Below are 14,119 nucleotides of genomic sequence, written 5' to 3'. Positions count from 1 at the left end.
TCTTCGTAATTTCAAAGTCATTTCATTTAAATAAGTGGAAAGTAGAGAGACAAGTAGAACATGTTTCTTGATCAAAACTAAAAAAGTTGTTAATATGAGTTTGAAATCACTGTCTTGTACTGTTATTAAGATTGAATTTAAATATTATGAAGAGACGAATAGTTTAATAAATTATCCCTTAATTATTTTACCAGTATCTAGTTTTAATTTAATAAATTTATTAATTGAAAAGCCGCACAATGCATATCATTTTATGCAAAATTAGATTGTGTACTTTAGAAAAAACATTAACAGATATTTAGAAAGATGTAGCATAGGTAAATGTAGCTGATATTTTACGCGACGCCTCCTCAATTTGTTCCATTATACAAATAATTGATCCTTGCAAAATTTTAAGTCAATCCATGAATATTAACACGTGCCCCTAGGGCCCCCTTCTTTGAGTTTCGAAGAAAAAATTGCGGATTTTCTCATTTTTATGTAAAACTATTCTAACGTTTTATATTTAAAGTAATTTTGAACCTCAATAGGTGCTGCCACTTCCAGACCTACCATTCTCTCACTTTCATTCTGTAAAATTTAACATGTTACAGAGGGTACATGTACACCAATTGGCCTTGGGTCACGCTTACCGCTCTTTGCGCTTGTTCCAACCAAGCGGCAGGAGAACGTTTCTTCCCACCAAGATGGACAAAAGGGATTCTATAGGCCATTAATGAATGATCTTTGACAACAACAAATTGCCTCCTCCAGGCTTTGGGGGTGTTGATTTACAAAATTCCCTGTGTATGTAATAGGTTTGGCGAATAGAGTCGCAAGGTTTCAAATCTATAAATATAAGTAATTGCAATTATATTTGAATTCGCTGTTCTTTAGTTATAAACATACCTAAATGCTTATGCAATTTTTAATTTTTAAAATATAAATTTCGAAAAATATAAATTCCTCCATAACTCCTAACATAAAAATATACTGTATTTTCTATAAGTTAAAATATAAATTTAAAAAATATATTCAGATCGGAACAATGTAGAAATCTAAACTTTAAATTAATTTTCTTCTATTTCAGTACATAGTCCTTTATTATCATCAAATTCTTGCGATTCACAAGATTTAGAAACCGAAAAGGGTATCTATTCTAACCTGTTGAACTTTTGCTTTCCGCAGCTTGTTTACCACAATGCAAAAAAGCTTGACAATTATTGATATCTGCTCGCCTTTTTAGACAAATGCCGTATTAGGGAAAAATATGATCAATTATTTACAGCCTATGTAGATGCAGTAAATTTAAATCCAAATGACCTAGTGATCAATCGTACATTCCTTAAGAGAGCAAGAGAAAAACTTCGAAAGTAAAATTAAATTTCATAAATTTAAATTTAGATTTTGTAGTTATTCACTGGGATACAAAGATACATCCAGATGTAACTGGGAAAAGCACGCCGACAGGATTACCGTGATAACTTCAGGTCCTAATATTGTACAGCTACTCGGAATTCCTTAGATATTTCTTCACTTGTACATGATATCTTAGATGATAGCTCTTTATTGCTAACTGTTCTAGCTGTAGTGTTTGATACAACGACTTGCAATACCAACCATATAAATTGTGCACGTAATTTTTTAGAGCAAAAACTGAACTGTAATATATTACATTTGTATTGCCATTATCATGCACTTAAAATCGTACTGCAGAGAGTGTCCTTAAAGAAGTTCTTGCCTTTCTTAGTTCTAGATCAGATATTCAATTGTTTAAGCGCTTCGAAATTTTGTGGAAATATCTCCATCATTCAGAACTTATAACATTCCAATCAAGTACACATACCACTCAAATTCTAAAAGACGAAGTTGATGACATATTATTGTTCGTAAAAAGCGGAATTGAGAAAGATTACAGAGAATTCTCATAACTTGTAATAATATTTTCTGGTGAATTTCCTCCTAAAGGGATATGTTTTCGGAAACCTGGAGCTTATCCCTGAGCCACATGGGTGGCAAAAGGAATTTTTGTTTGAAAATTTTTATATTTAGAAAACAATTTAATTTGACCTTATATGAAAAGAAAGCCCTTCAATGCTGTTTTACAAAGCTGTTTTACAATTAAATGCTGTATGAAGATATGGTTATTCGCAGCAACTCAATCGAGGCTCCTTTGAATAATATAATATACCTGAAAAACTAACAGCGTACAAAATGACGACAAACATGCAGCAGAAGCAGTGATTAGAAAATTCATAAATAACTTATGGTATTTAGGGAATAAACTAGTAGCTTTGTCCGTATTGGATGAAGGAATCAACTTTGAAGATAGGAAAAGACTAGTTCAAAAAATGCTTGTGCTAAGGAATACGTGTCTGATGACTGTTTAACAAATATCAGAAAACAGTAGATGATTTGGAATACTTTTTTAGTAAAGATCTTCCTCTTTATAGAATCAATTACGAGTCAATAAAACTGCTTGATAATGTACAAATGTTGTTAAAATACTGAAGATTATGAATGATACATCTGAAGGAGGAGTACAATTAATCGAAGAATTCACAACTAATTTACCAAATATGAGTCACAAAAACAATTTATTCTACAGACCGTCCAAAAGACTATCGGAAAGAAATACACACTATCGAGATACATTGAGAAAAGCGCACGATTAAGAAAAGTTTCTAAAGCACTATTTCATCTTATTCAACGTAAAACCTTTAAATGATATAAAGTAATTAAAAAGATTAATTTTAGTGCTACCTCAGTGTAAAAATATTTTGAAAACCTAGGAGAAACGTTGTATTGGGTCTGAAGTAAAAACTCGAAGATTTGTGGGAAAATTATCAAAAGTGTTAAAGTTCAACGACCTAGGGGCACGTGTTATTATTGACCAATCGAGTTCAAATGTTGCACACGTTACTTTTTATTATAGTGTCACAAAACTAGGGGCGTCACTTGTTGAATTTCGAAGAAAAAACTTCCCCATATAAATAAGGACCACCCTAATATATATATACACTACTGGCCATTAAAATTGCTACACCAGGAGGAAATGCAGATAACAAAATGATATTTATTGGACACATATATTATGTTAGAAATAAAAAATGATTAAATTTTCAAGAAATTTGGGTGGATAGATCCTGAGAAATCAGTACCCAGAACAACCACCTCTGGCAGTAATAACAGCAGTTATACGCCTGGGCATTGAGTCAAACAGAGATTGGATTGCATGTACAGGTACAGATGCCCATGCAGCTTCAACACGATGCCACAGTTCATCAACCGTAGTGACTGGCGTTTGGTGACGAGCCAGTCGCTCGGCAACCATTGACCAGACGTTTTCGATTGGTGAAAGATCTGGAGAACGTGCTGGCCAGGGCAACAGCCGAACATGTTCCGTATCAAGGAAGGTCCGTACAATACGGGCAACATGCGGTCGGGCATTATCCTGCTGAAACGTAGGGTTTCGCAGGGCTCGAATAAAGGGTAGAGCCACGGGTCGTAAAACATCAAAAATGTAACGTGCACTGTTCAAAGTGCCGTCAGTGCGAACAAGAGGTGACCGAGACGTGTATCCAATGGCGCCCCATACCATCACGCCAGGTGATGGGCCAGTATGACGATGACGAATGCACGCTGCCAGTGTGCGTTCACCACGATGCCGCCAAACACGGATGCGACCATCATGATGCTGTACACAGAACCTGGATTCATCTGAAAAGATGACATCTCGCCATTCGTGCGCCCAGGCTCGTCGTTGATCACACCATTGAAGGCGCTCCTGTCTATGACGCAGCGTCAAGGGAAGCCGCAGCCATGGTCTCCGAGCTGAGAGTCCATGCTGCTGCAAACGTCTTCGAACTGTTCGTGCAGACACTTGTTGTCTTCCAAACGAGCCCGTTTCTTGACTCACGGCTCGTGACGTGGTTGCACGATCCATTAAAGCCATGCGGATAATATGCCTGTCTTCTCGGCTGCTAGTGATAGGTGGCCTTTGAGATCCCGCACGGCGTTCCGTATTACCGTCCTGAACCCATCGATTCCATATTCTGCTAACAGTCATTGGATCTCGACCGACGCGAGCAGCAATACTGCGATAAGATAAACCGCAATCCCGGTAGGCTACAATTCGACCTTTATCAAAGTCAGAAACGTGCTGGTACGCATTTCTCCTTCTTACACGAGGCATCACAACAATTTTCCAACACGCAGCAACGTTCAAACTGAATTAGCACGTGGGAAAATGTCTGTTCAATTTCCTTATTTAAGCACATTGTAGGTGTCGCTGCGGGCGCGTGCGCTGTCTAAATGCGCTGAAAAGCTAATCATTTGCATATCACATCATCTTCTTCCTGTCGTTTAAATTTCATGTCTGTACTATGTCGCCTTCTTGGTGTAGCAATTTTAATGGCCAGTAGTGTATATATATATATATATATATATATATATATATATATATATATATATATATATATATATATATATATATATATATATATTTATATATATATATATATATATATATATATATATATATATATATATATATATATATATATATATATATATATATATATATATATATATATATATATATATATATATATATATATATATATATAATGTCTTTTTTTGGGGAGGCTTTAATGGTGGGTTCTTTCCCGATTCTCGAGGAAAAGTGAAAACTCGTGTAATTTTCTTATTTTAAAAGGTATAAAAAACAAAGGTAGGTAGCTATAGTATAAGAAAGAATGACGAGAAAAACCGTTTCTCGTGCCTGTCGTTCTGAGTACAAACTCCGGAATTCCTTTCAAAAAAAAAAAATCTTTAGAGATATTTCTTTCATATTTCCAATTCTTGTATAGAAATTTTTTGTCTTTCATTCAAAAAGAGGCGTAATCCCTAATATCTTGAGCTCATTTAAATGCATCTTTCCTCAAAATTAGGCTAACATATTACAAAAAGTACTATGTATTTTGTTTTCTTTTTCAATGTAAACTTATTCATAAACTGCAGTATAAAATTACAGTTAACATAAAGGTGAGAAAATTGGATACTTTTTCTGAAACTCGTGTCCTGAAGAGACCACTAACTCAAGGAAGAAGAAAAAAATAATTAAACGAAAAGAGAAGTTAAAAACAAATACAATTCTTATTTTAACCTACTTTCCCAGTAAAAGTCAGAAAAAGAAGAAAAAAGCACGAAAGAAGGCTTAATGTATCTTAAAAATGTCGTAAAAAACAAAAAAAATCAGAAATAAATAAAATAGTTAAATAAATATCGAAACATTAAAAACTGGAAAGTAGGGTATTGAGATGGGAAAAAATGTCTGTCGGTCTGTCTATCGGTCTGTCTGTCCCCCCTAATAACTTTTGAATGAATAGTCCGATTAGAACAAAATTTTTTTTTTCGAAAGATCTCGGCGAGGACACCTCATTCCCATGTTTCACTTTTTGATTTGAACTATTTTTTGTTCCATTTTAAACAGTTCAAAAAAACTTAACATTAGCGCCTACGGGGAAACTGAAACTCAATGTAGATTCCGTACTTGAATGCGGATTTATTTGCAAGCAAATTTTGTTGGAAAAAGCTCTTGACACCAAACTCCAGATTCCGACTCCGAGAATTTAGAGGCACCTGACTCCGAATCCGACTCCTGTTTCCGACAATTAATCGGACTCCGACTCCCCGACTTGGACTCTGACTTCGTAGCTTTGGCAAAAATTTATACACGGAGGACAAATGACTGACTCTTGGATATTCGTCTCCGACTCCTTTATCCCAAAATGAGATTGACTCTGACTCCGCAGCTATGGTTTTCACTGTGAAATAATTCTTGTTGATATGATTTGTTTTTATTTTCACGCTAAAGTTTTAGTTTAGGTATTCAGTTTTCGGCGAATAAACTCGAAGTCATTTATGTTTCTACACAACGATGTGCGCAGATGATTTTTTTTTCTTTTTGACAGTGAAAAGTATTTCTTTTTGTTGACATTTTATTGTTTTTATTTATTTTGGTAAGTGCATTAATTCATTTAAAAAATTATTTTTGGCAACAGGGGAAAACAAACGATTTTTTTTTTGATATGATGTATTTATTTTAATAAGCTTATTAATTTTAATTATTATTTTTTCGTTTTGAAATCTGTTAAAGAATTTTCGTTAAAGGGAAAAAGTGTATTAGCTGCTTTGTTTAAAAGATGCTGCTTTTTTTGACAATGAAAAGTATTTATTTTTGTTGACATTTTATTGTTTTTATTTATTTTGGTAAGTGCATTAACTCATTAAAAAAAAAGAATTTTGGCAACAGGGGAAAAATAAACGATTTTTTTTTTTTGATATGATGTATTTATTTTAATAAGCTTATTAATTTTAATTATTATTTTTTCGTTTTGAAAGCTGTTAAAGAATTTTTGTTAAAGGGAAAAAGTGTATTAGCTGCTTTGTTTAAAAGGTGCTGCTTTTTTTTCACGCATCTAATTTTTTTAGATGTGTGAGGAATACTTTATTCCTCGAAATTAGCAAAAATATACTTGAAACAATTTGCGAGTTAAGCTATTTTTGAGAATATTGATCAGGTACTAGAAATTAGTATGGGTATACGGGAAAGTAGGCTCGTATAGTTTTAGACGGAACTTCTTGTTTGTAATTTGGAAAACCTTGAGAAGTACATAGTTTTTTTTTTCATTTCTTGGATATTCATAGACAGATAAGCAAACCATCTTCTCAGTAGCTGAGATTGTGTCTTTCATTGATGTGTTGTTGTGGTTGGAATTTTCTTATTTCCTTTCAATTCTTGTAAACAAGGAATGTTTTGAGAATGGGGTCATTTTTGACCCCGTGTAAGTACTGACGTCAATAAAGTTCTCGAAATAGAACAGGTGTTAGGAATCAGATCCTGTGCATGAATTCAATTAATTTTAAAAAAGTTTGAAAAGAAACTACTTTTCAACAATCCTTCTTCAAGCAATGATTTTGAATGCACATGCTTGCTGTTCACAATGATCGTGCAGTTTTCTCCTTGCAAAATCCGTAATTTTCAATTGTTTTTTCACTAATTATTACATATTACTATTATTACAGCCGACTCCACATGAGCAAGTGATGGAGCGTCTCCACAAATTATTAGTCAATTTGGAACGTGTTGAAGATGTTATTCCAGACGATGGGTGTTTCAGCGATAAAGACAGCTTTAGCGATCATGACAGTAAAAGTGAATTTTCCGGCAGCGGATTTCGAGCTAATGTTCATGCTCCATCTCGAAATATAGTTACTCATCTTCCTGGGCCAAAAGGAAACTCAAAAAATGTTGGAAAGGTGCTTGAGAGCTGGAACATTTTCGTCGATGATAAAATGATAAATCAAACAAGTAGAATGCACGAATATTTTTATACGTGATATTTATAAAAATTAGTCATGCACCGATTATGTGGAAATCAAGGCTTTTTTTTTTTGACCTTTTATATTTAGCAGGTCTTCACAAGTCTTCTTGTCTGAATGTAAGGTACTGATGGGCTACACTGACGGCACTGGCATCGAAATCTGTCATTGTGTAATGCCATACAACCGTTTTCTTTTTTTGATGAGATGTTTAAACTTTGACGAAATACGAGGCGTGTTTTTAAAGTAAGTTCCGTTTTTATATAAAAAAGGAACGAGTACAGATAGAGCTAAGTAATTTAGTGCACAAAAATCTACCACCCTTACGCTATTTTTCGACATTGCTCCCGTGATTTTCCAAGCATTTGTCATAGCATGGTACAGGTTTTTGCATACCTATTCGTAAAAAGTTACCGCCCGTTTAGTCAACCATGAGGACTCTTACAGGGCTTTGGCTGGGCGTTTTTGAACATCCTCTGGTCTGCTCTCACCTCGCTCGCAGCATCTTTCATTTGTTTCGGCATCTAAAGTCTTTCCAAGGTGGTCTGTGGCACAACAGCAATAATGAGCTCAGAGAACATGTTATCCCATGGCTGACTACACAGGCGGCAATTTTCTATGAATAGGTATACAAAAACCTGTACCACGCTATGACAAATGTTTGGAAAATCACGGGAGCAATGTCAAAAAATAGCGTAAGGATGGTAGATTTTTGTGCAATAAATTTCTTTGCTCTATCTGTACTCGTTCTTTTTTTATATCAAAACGGAACTTACTTTAAAAATACGCCTCGTACATACCAGAGATTCAAGAAAACAAGACAATAAATTGGCTGCAGTAAGTGAAATCTTCGATGCTTTCAATGCGAATTGCAAATAAAATAACACGTAAGGTGAATATGTCACCAATGACGAGAAATTAGAGCCATTTCGGGGTCGTCGTGCCTTCAGACAATATATACAAACAAGCCCGCGAAGTATGGAATAAAAATATTTGCACTTGTCGATGCAAGACCTTTTTATTCTTCTTCTATGGAAATCAACTGTGGTAAGAATAACAAAAAAAGAGAACAAGTCGATTGACGTTGTAAAAAGACTTGTTGAGCCACTGTATAACACAGGTCGAAACATTACCACCGATAACTGGTATACCAGTTATCCCTTATATGAACATTTGATTTCAAAAAATCTCACAATAGTAGGAACTTTGCGAAAAAATAAAAAGGAAATTCCCGTAGAATTTGTAAATGCAAAGAAACAAGAAATACATTCTTTGGTTTTTGGATTTCCAAGAGATTGCACAATTGTTTCTAATGTTCCAAAGAAAGGAAAATGCGTTTTACTGTTGCCAATGATGCGTAACGATGGCACTATGGATGGGGATAAAAACCCAGAGATAATTGCTTTTTATAATATAACGAAATGTGCCGTGGATGTTGTAGACCAAATGGCGGCGTCTTACACCACGGCAAGGATAACAAATCGATGGCCCATGGTAGTGTTCTTTTGCATGCTCAATGTTGCTGCCATACACGCACGTATAACATTGCTGTCCAAAAAGAACCCGCCTGCAGAGTATAAAAACCGCAGAGATTTTCTAAAAAAAAATAGCACTATGTTTAGTTGAAGAGTTTAGTTGGAGAGTTATGCCTAGTTGTCTCTTGTTAGTGAAGAACCTAAAACTAAAAAGGGAAAAGCTTCTGGTCGATTTAGAACAGATTTGTGTATTATGCAAAAATTATACATGTAAAGAGCATCAAAATATTGTTTGCAACAACGGCAATTTAGAGTTGTATGTATTTTTTAACTGTACGGATTTTGTACATTTTTTGTAATTAAATAGAAATTATAATAGGAATAACGTTGTGTAAATATGTTTTGAAATAATTATTAAAAGTTTGTCAGAAAAATATTCTTTAATCTACTGCTAAATTTTATGTATTGTTTAACTCATAACACATTTTTTTTTTCATTCATTGCTTAGCTCAAAAAACTTTTTGCATTCCAAATGTAAAACCAATCATTATAGAAGCATCTGTTAGTAAAAAATTATAAAGGAATAAAATAAAGTATAGAAGTTGTGAAAAAAGTGAAAAGTAGAAGGAAAGAAATATTAGGGTCGTTTTCGGCCCCGTGCCCGTGCGAGCGCTAGTGTGACAAATAACGGCTCGAGTTCCATCGAATTAAAAAAATATGTTGAAATGTGGTTTCAAATCCGTATATGCGAGAAAATACTCGTCATAGTGACATTCATCTATTCTGCTGTAGGAAGGTAAAGCACAGTAAATGTAAGTTTTTATTTTTCAGTTTTTGCATTTTCTTCATCCAACATTCCCCATGGCAAGTATTGAATAAAAAACCAGATTCTTCATCCATTTCGAAACCTCATTTCTTCAGATACATCCTATTACTTTCCCATGGTAGTAGTGATGTGGGCATAGGAAAAACAGAAAATATTTTACAAAACATTTATTCCTTTTGAATGAGTGCTACTTTATTTATTTGCTGGATATTTCTAAATTTTGAAACGGGCTTCTCGCCACAGTTATTATTATTATTTTTTTTTCATTCTTAAGGGTCACAGTACCTTTCAAATATGTTTTTCTTAAATTTAAGTAAATTTTATATTTCTTTGAAACCATAATATGCATACTTATTTCGTAATCAATAATTTATTTTCCAAATTTAATAATATTGCCTACTTTTTTTTTTAAACTTCAAAAAATTGAAGAAAATTTCAATTTTTTTAAAACCCTAAGGCTTTTTTATTTTTGGACTAATTTAAAAAAAAGTTTTTTGCTAAACGATCACTATAATCATTTCTAAAAATCTGTGCATTCATTTGCTTATGAGTTTGTTAGAAAATTTTCTGTGATTAATTATGTAAAAAATCAAAGTTTTTTTTAAAATTTGTTTTTTACAGGTTTAATATGCTCCAAACATTTGAATAATTTATAAAATGCTTATCCAATGCACAGTTTTGTCAAATATATTATCCCAATTTCAAAAAGTATTATTTTAAAGCTGTATCTTTAATAGAAAAAAGTCCTTAGAGATTCTGATGACATGAAAACACAAAAAAACCATCATCGAGAAAAAGCAATTTGAAGTTTTTTTTCTTTTGCATAAGAACACATAGCGATCAGGGCCTAAAAACCACACATAACTTTTTAAATATTTGAACTAAGGGCATGAAATTTTCCCCCTGTATTCAGAATAGTTTTTAGTTTTGAAATAAGCAATAAAAAATTCTTTGATCGTTTCATCGTTTTTGGGGTACTGTAACCCCAACAGTATATAATAATATACTATTAGTATAAAACCGCAATAGCAGTAAATATTTGTAAATTGACCACAAGTCATTTACAGAAAATTGATGCGGAAACGCTCAAGGCACTTGTGCTAAGGCAATTAGTTACCTAATAAGACTTTAGTTTACACTAAGAATTTAGTAAGCAAGGCACTTACTAGATAGGACACAAAGCATGCTTCTACTTTTGGTAGAAATTACGACAGCTGTGTATTGAAAAAATGTAGTTGTCATGTCCACGAAAAAATCAGCCGCAGTAAAAATGTTTTTAAAACGGAACTATAATTCTCTTCAAATAATAAAACAAGTTCAATCTACGTACTGGTAAGAACTACGACAAAGCAGTCTTTAATTTCAAATGTTTTTCCCAGAGATACTTGCATCCATAAAAAAATATAGAAATAAACTTTTTTCTTGTTAAGAGAGTGGTTTAGCAACATCAATGAATTATTCATATAATTACGAGTTTAAAATATCTTAAATGCGTTAATATTGATTTAGAAACGAAGAAGTGTCGCCTTTCTAATTACATTAGCTAATTAACTTTGAGTTTTTCATCAGCGAGATTCCCAACGGATGGACGAAAATATCTCAAAGCTTAAAGACATCAAATTAGACAGATCTCGTGCATGGCGTTTTCTAAGAGTTAACAATTAGAAAATTAAATTCCTACAGAATTTCAGTGACATTCTTTAAGAGGAAATCTCTTATCGCAAATGTAATTAAAACAGCAAGACGGAATATAAAAACGAATCTATTATCTGGGTACTTATATAATAGATTCTTTACTTTACTAAGATTTTTTTAAATTGCTTTTTGCAACACCTTTTGCAAGAATTATGTATGAAGATGCTTTGTGTGTAGTGAAATGCATTTTCTGTTGTTTAAACTGATAAATTATTTAGTTTAAACTACAATTTTAGAAACATTTTCCATTGTTTATGCTATACGGCAGAAAAGTTTAAGCATAAAATATGTGTTTTAATAAAACAAAAACAAATACACCGGAAAGCTTCAACATTTCAACTGTATTAAAACAATTCTATTGAAAGTTCAAACAATTTATTAAGAAACAATTTATTTAAGAAGAGTTAATAAATTATTTAAAATTGAATTCTGTGATGTCGCAAAGGTTTATGCATAAAGTCAAAATATTCCCATTTCTCAAAGCACCAAAGTCATTTAGTAGTCTGTGGTGTTTTTATTGCACCTGATGAGATGGAGCAGTGATTTTCATTTACCAACGAGTAATTGTGGAAAGTTTTGGAAGAGAATCTGTCAAAACCTTTCTTGTTCGCTGGTTTGAGCGTTTGCACTGAATAATACTGCTTTCCATTCTTGTTGAAGCCCAGCAGAACCTATATTGTGTATTGAGAATCAAGATGAGTGTTCACCACACTAACATATCAGTGTTCATCACACTAACAATTTAAGAAGTAAGTCATTATTTTTAATATAGTGTACCCACCAAAGTCCATTGTCACCCTCTTAATTTCAGAAACCCTGCTGCTCTCTTTATTAACTTGATGTCTTGGTATGTAGTAAATCGGTTATGCGCTACCAAATGAGGCCGCTCATAGCGCAAAATGATGGAAAATTGCGGAACTACAATTTTTCTATCGACTACGGATTGTGATAGTGTAAAAAAGCGAGTTAGAAAGTAGTAGAGTATCATCGATCCGTACGAAAGTCTCCTTAAGACGGGGGGGGGGGGGATCCAGACAGAATTCTCGGAGGGGGCCATTTGGAAAAATATGATGCTTTGAAAAAAATTTGAATTTTACAAATATCAATATAGCCCATTTTTAACTAGATCATTTTTTAAGGAATTTTCACTAGGCGACGCAAGTTTAACATACTTCCCAATAATTTTCCTCTTTTCTTAACAAACGTGTGCATATTAGTGATGGGCATAATCGAGATCTTTTGATGATCGAGATCTCGGGAATCGAATACTTCTGATAATCGAGTGATTGATAATCGAGATCTTTTCAAGTCGATCACTCGAGTGATTTATAATCGAGATCTTTTGAATTCGAGAACTCGAGCGATTGACTTCTCGATATCTTTGGAATCGAGTTCTCGAGCGACTGACTTCTCGAGATCTTTTGAATCGAGTACTCGAGCAATTGACTTCTCTAGATCTTTTGAATCGAGATCTCGAGATGTTTTAAATCGAGAACTCGAGATGTTTTAAATCGAGAACTCGAGATGTTTTTAATCGAGATCTGGAGATGTTTCAAATCGAGATCTCGAGACGTTTGAATCGAGTACTCAAGTAGTTCATTTCCTGAGCTTTTCCAGAATTGAGTGGAGTGCTACAGGAATGCCCACTAAACGGGGGGAGGGGGGCATGGTGCAGCCTGCGCAATTGGCCGTTTTTTTCAGAGTGTTTTTTATCTCATTTTCGGGTAGGGTGAGGGCATGGCGCAGCCTGTGGCATTAAAATTTTTAGGGCTGGTTTTTTGAGAGGATTCTTTAAATCTCATTTTCGGGCGGGGGCAGGGGGTTCCTGGCGCAGCTTGCGAAACCGAAATTTTAAAAGTGGTTTTTTGAGAAGTTTTTTTAAATCACATTTCGGGAGGGGGGGGGGAGCTCTTTCTAGACCGATTCTCCGTTACATTTGAGAGGGTGCGCCATCGCCCTGCGAAAGGGGGGGGGGGGTGGATACCCTTGACTTTTGGAACAATTGAATTCCCGAGTTGTTTTGGCAGGGGTACGCTCGAAATAGGAATGTGCCATTAAGCCTATCATTGAGGGGTATAATAAGTGGCGATCCCTCCTGGCTTTTAGAAGTTGTTGTACTCATATAAATGAAGTCCTTAATGTTATTCGGCATAATATGCAACTCGTGGGATACTCTTTAAACCCCTCCTACTCTCTTGTAAGGTTCGAAATAACGGGCCTGCCCCCCCCCCCGCTCCAATTAATTGAAAAAAAATCTAGTTTTTACGTTTAAGTGGGTTTAGTTTTTTGTTGTTTTCCGATAAAATGAGCAGATAAACCCTTTGCCCCCTACCCTCGGGAAAAGTTCGAAACGCAAGACTGTTTTTTGGGGGTTAATTTGATAGATTTTAGTCTTTATTTAGGGGTCGCAATCCATGTGGGATGCTGGTTTGTCGAGATTCCCTGTTAGCGTGTCAGAAACTAGGAGCTCGGCATTTGGGCGACCCAGCTGGGAGTAGTATAAACTTTTATATGTTTATTGGTAGTGGCTAGAAAACTGGCAATGGGCCCTTGACTCTTGGTGGCCCTCAGAGGATGCCCCGTAGCGATTGAAATGGTGCACTATCACCCCCCTCCTCCTTCCATTTCAATTTGTGTAACGGGTTGATTTCTCGATTTATTTATTTTTTTACATTCATTTTGAGTGATTTATCGAATGGTTTTGTATTTTTAACTAATGATTCTCAGATATCACGTGGTTATTTCGAATGGTTGTGAG

Source organism: Uloborus diversus, chromosome 4 (assembly GCF_026930045.1).
Source record: "Uloborus diversus isolate 005 chromosome 4, Udiv.v.3.1, whole genome shotgun sequence".
In the NCBI taxonomy this organism is placed as follows: Eukaryota; Metazoa; Arthropoda; class Arachnida; order Araneae; family Uloboridae; genus Uloborus; species Uloborus diversus.
Note: the sequence above shows the minus strand (reverse complement) of the source record.